At 42.7% G+C, this 5,182-nt stretch overlaps 1 non-coding gene across 1 annotated transcript; it reads right to left on the reverse strand.

The window, feature by feature from the left end:
• Positions 1 to 527: 527 nt before the first annotated feature.
• On the reverse strand, positions 528 to 599 carry TRNAC-GCA (transfer RNA cysteine (anticodon GCA)). The gene has a single exon. It is a non-coding gene; the product is annotated as a tRNA-Cys (tRNA).
• Between the last annotated feature and the right edge of the window lie 4,583 nt (positions 600 to 5,182).

Genomic DNA, 5,182 nt, shown 5'->3' on the forward strand with positions numbered 1-5,182 from the left:
CATAGATTTCCCCCAAATGTTCCTGTCAGAATCATCTAGTGTGTGCTGGGTGGGAGGAGGCAGAAGGAAGAGCGGAGGTACGCGTTGCTTTTAAAACGAAATATCCAGTGCTCTCCTCAGACCTACACATCAGAGCCTCGCACTGAGGTTCAGGTACCCTGCACAGGAGCAGCGCCCAGGCAGTTCTGGTGCCCTCAGGCTTCATTCAATCTGCTCCCCCGACTTCCTGCCTGTTTCTCCCTTGGAAAGATAAATAGTAAACAAGAGCTCCCAAAGCACAAATGGCCACCCTGGGTCATGATGAAAGCCTCCTAGAGCCATTTCCTGAGCCAGATTACCTTTGAGCCTCCTTCGCTCCTTTCCTTCATCTTCCCCTCCCAGTCCACAAGCCACTTGGAGGAAATTAGTCACCAAATATGGCTAATTTAAACACCTAAAAACTCACCTAATATGTGGGCTGATGGTTACTTGGGTGGACTCAGAATGGTCGAGTTCACAGGGTATCCTGAAGCAGAAAGAAAACCAGTAGGGGGCACCCGGATTTGAACCGGGGACCTCTTGATCTGCAGTCAAATGCTCTACCCCTGAGCTATACCCCCACGGCCCACACAATTCCCAGCTGGCATTATTTCACCATGTTGCAATGCCTGGGTGCCCTACACTGCACAGCAATCCTCGTTCACTCCCACTGAGCCCGGAGGATCTGCTGGCTGCATCCCTCACACCCACGCCTTCTGCCCTCATTTCCCCCGGCGGCTGTTTCCTCCTGGTGGGATGATTCCTCCGCAGGTTCTTGCAGTCGCTGCCTTTTCTTCCATCTGTGTGAAATCAGTTATCGCTCGCCCATCTGCTTTTTGTCCTGTGGGTTTATACCTTTTTAAAAATCACTTTCTTTTTGGCCGGGCGCGGTGGCTCAAGCCTGTAATCCCAGCACTTTGGGAGGCCGAGACGGGCGGATCACGAGGTCAGGAGATCAAGACCATCCTGGCTAACCCGGTGAAACCCCGTCTCTACTAAAAAATACAAAAAAACTAGCCGGGCAAGGTGGCGGGCGCCTGTAGTCCCAGCTACTCGGGAGTCTGGAGGCAGGAGAATGGCGTGAACCCGGGAGGCGGAGCTTGCAGTGAGCTGAGATCCGGCCACTGCACTCCAGCCTGGGCGACAGAGCGAGACTCCGCCTCAAATAAATAAATAAATAAATAAATAAATAAATATCACTTTCTTTTAATTAGAAAATATTCTTATTTTTAAAAGTTGTATAGTTCAGTAAAATCTTCACATAAACAAAATAAAATAGATACAACATTACTGTATTTTAGTAGGAAAAAAGTTTTAGGAGAAAACTCTAACCATAACTTAAATTCCACGACCTCAAATCTAACATGCGCTGTTATACATAGCTTTAAAAAATTAATATTCTCAGATTAAATCCAGGATGGTCACAATTACTAAGAATTTGTTTTGTTTTTATTTTTCATTTTTAATTGCATTTTTATTATTTTCTTTTTACTTCCTTTACTTGTAACATTTCCCTCCTCGAGAAGGATTTGTTGAAAATGTACAGTTTTCTCGTTTTTAAATTATGTAATTTTGGCTGGGCGTGGTGGCTCACGCCTGTAATCCCAGCATTTGGGGAAGCCGAGGCGGGTGGATCACCTGAGGTCAGGAGTTCAAGACCAGCCTGGCCAACATGGTGAAAACCTGTCTCTACTAAAAATACAAAAAATTAGCCGGGAGTGGTGGCTGGTGCCTGTAACCCCAACTACTTGGGAGGCTGAGGCAAGAGAATTGTTTGCACCGGGAGGCAGAGGTTGCAGTGAGCTGAGGTCGCGCCACTGCACTCCAGCCTGGGAGACACAGGAAAACTCCGTCTCAAAATTACATACATACATACATACATACATACATACAGTAATTTCTTCCTTTACTACTTGTGTGTTAGTAAAAAAAAAAAAAGTTTACGGCGTGGTAGACATATCCTTTTGGCTGTCAGGGCCCTCGAACCATGTCATTTCAAAATAAAATAATGTCATGATGCTTTGATGAGCTGAGAATTTGAATAATAAAGTTGTGTACTCACACTGTACTGTTAGGAAAAGTTTTTTGAGGACTGAAGAAAAATAACCTCCGACCTAGAATCCTGAACCCAGGTAAACCGACAGCCAAACGCGCGGGCGAAATAAAGCCGTTCCAGATGCACACCACCTAGGCGCGTGTATTAGAGCGGAGACTCCCTGAAGGAGCAGACAGGGAGAGCCAAGGGGAAGCCGGGGACGCCCCACGCCGCCGCAGCCTCCCCTGTCCCCGGCGGAAGGTGCCCTTGGTCACTAGGCCCTTCCTTGCGAAGCCCGCAGGCATCTCCAGCCGCGCGCAACCCTGAGCGCTCCTGTCGCCACCTACCGAGGCACAGGTGCCTTCTCCGTGAGCCGGGCCCCAGGCACAGCCACTCAGCTCTGCAACAGCCCCACACGTCCCCAGCCCGCCCTCGCCGCCGCACCCTGGGGAGCCACCCGTACGCGTCGGAGCCGCTGTCACAGCCCCCACCAGCTCCGGCGCTGGGATTACAGGCGTGTTATTCCCTTGCTCAGTTTTCCTAACAGTCCTTATTAGGTCTGCATTAGAGTAATATTGATTTTTGTTAATGATCCTCTCCCTCCCTAGGATAGAAGCCCTACGAAGGCATAAACTTAATCTGTGTTGTTCTATGTTCCCGGTGCTTACTCACCAATCAAAAGTATTTGTTGAATAAATGGATGAATAAACAGTAAACAAAGAAAGAGATAATTATGTAGATAAATTTAAACATAAATGTTAAATATAAAAATGATAAATAACTACAGTTTCTCGGGTTTAAGAACGTGTGGTGGAGAAAGGGTGTAACATACCAGGTAATAATACAAGAAATATGAGAGTTCTGAGGGAAGTTAAAATACTCCAAATTCCCTATCTTAGTTTACAAGTGAGAAAATATATTATTAGAAAAATTGGGCCAGGCGCAGTGGCTCATGCCTGTAATCCCAGCACTTTGGGAGGCTGAGGCGGGTGGATCACCTGAGGTCAGGAGTTCTAAACCAGCTTGACCAACATGGAGAAACCCCATCTCTACTAAAAATACAAAATTAGCGGGGTGTGGTGGTTCATGCCTGTAATGCCAGCTACTAGGGAGGCTGAAGTAGGAGAATCGCTTGAACCCGAGAGACGGAGGTTGCAGTGAGCTGAGATGGGGTCATTGCACTCTAGCCTGGGCAACAAGAGCGAAACTCACTCTCAAAAAAAAAAAAAGAAAGAAAGAAAGAAAGAAAAATTAAGTATACACATTAAAAAGTACTGGGTAACCACTAAAAAATAAAATAAAATAAAAATACATAACTTACAAACCCGTAGGGATGGGAGTAGATTTTTTTTTAAGTAATCCAAAACAAAATAGTAAGAAGGATGAAGAAGAAGGTAGAGAAGGTAGAAGAAGGAAAAAAGAAAAGAAAATGAAAAAGGCAAAATGATAGGAATAAGTTTAAATCTATTAGTAATCACAAAAAAATCGATGAATTAAACTCAAATACATCCACAGCTAGCCATTCATAAGATATTTTCTCAAAACATAAAAATAAAGGTTAAAAATAAAGTAACTGAAAATGAGTGACCAAGAAAAGATATCAGAATATTTATATCAGAAACAAAAATTTATAGCAAAAAAATCATTAATGGAAACAGATTTTGCATTATAATAAAAGAAAAAAAATCCTTCAAGGTATAACAATCATGCCAAGTCTTGAACTATCTAAAGCAAAAATTGACAAAATTACTCAAAAACATTATAAATCCCCAATCAGAGATTTCTATATGACTCTGTCAGAAACAGATCAAATAGGTGAAAATATGAGTAAGGCTAAAGGATATTTTAAAAAATAAATAATAAAATTACCAAGAATATATATGTATAAATATGTTAAAATCTCTCTTGCCCTCTCTAGAGGACAAGAAAGATGAGAGAGAGAGAGAGAAGCACAATCAACAAAGACAGCAAATATACTGTTAAAGCACTCACAGAATATTTACAAAAACTGAGCAAATACTAAGATAGAAAATAAGTCTTTAAAAAATTCTGCCAGGCACAGTAGTGCAACCCTGTAGTCAATCCCAGCACTTTGGGAGGCCACGGCAGGAGGATCACTCGACCCTAGGAGTTTGAGACCAGACTGGGCAACATGGCAAGACCTACAACAAAAACACAAAAACTAGCTGGGCTTGGTGGCACGTACCTGTAGTCCCAGCTACTTGGGAGGCTGAGGAGGGAGGATCACTCGAGTCTAGGAGTTCCAGGCTGCAGTAAGCCGTGAGTGCACCACTGCACTCCTGCCTGGGAAGCAGAGTAATAACCTATCTCAAAAAAAAATAAAACATCTAAGGAATCACTATTGTATGACCACAATGCAGAAACATCAGGAAACTCTAATAATATAAAAATGCCACATATGTTCAAAAACACACTACCAAAAAACGACAATGTAAACATAACAAAACACTGTATATGAAAGATTTCTTTAATGCAGCATTCAAATAGATATGTTTGAAGATGAAAGAATATTCATGAGCTGATCATTCAACATAAGATTATAGAAAAATAACAATAAAGCCTAAAAATACTACGAAGGAAATTTAAAAGATACAAGGAGAAAAAAAGATACAAATCAAGAAAACAACAGAGAAGAACAAATCCAAGAGTTAGTTATTGAAACAAATCATAAATTAGACAAAGCTCTGGCTAAACTGATCAAGAAAAAGACAGAACATACAAATAAAAAACAAGAAGAGGCCAAGCATGGTGGCTCATGTCTGTAATCCCAGCACTTTAGGAGGCTGAGGCGGGTGGATCACAAGGTCAAGAGATCCAGACCATCCTGGCTAACATGGTGAAACCTCGTCTATACTAAAAATTTAAAAAGTAGCTGGGCATGGTGGTACGTGCCTGTAATCCCAGCTACTCCAGAGGCTGAGGGAGGAGAATCGCTTGAACCCAGGAGGCGGAGGTTGCAGTGAGCCGAGATTGCGCCACTGCACTCCAGCCTGGTGACAGAGCAAGACTCCGTCTCAAAAAAAAAAAAAAAGAAGAAGAAAGGAAAAGGGATACAAATACAGATAATGGAGAAATGCAAAAAATTACGAGCTACCATAAACAAGTTTA

The sequence above is a fragment of the Chlorocebus sabaeus genome, chromosome 21 (genome assembly GCF_047675955.1).
Source record: "Chlorocebus sabaeus isolate Y175 chromosome 21, mChlSab1.0.hap1, whole genome shotgun sequence".
Lineage (NCBI taxonomy): Eukaryota > Metazoa > Chordata > Mammalia > Primates > Cercopithecidae > Chlorocebus > Chlorocebus sabaeus.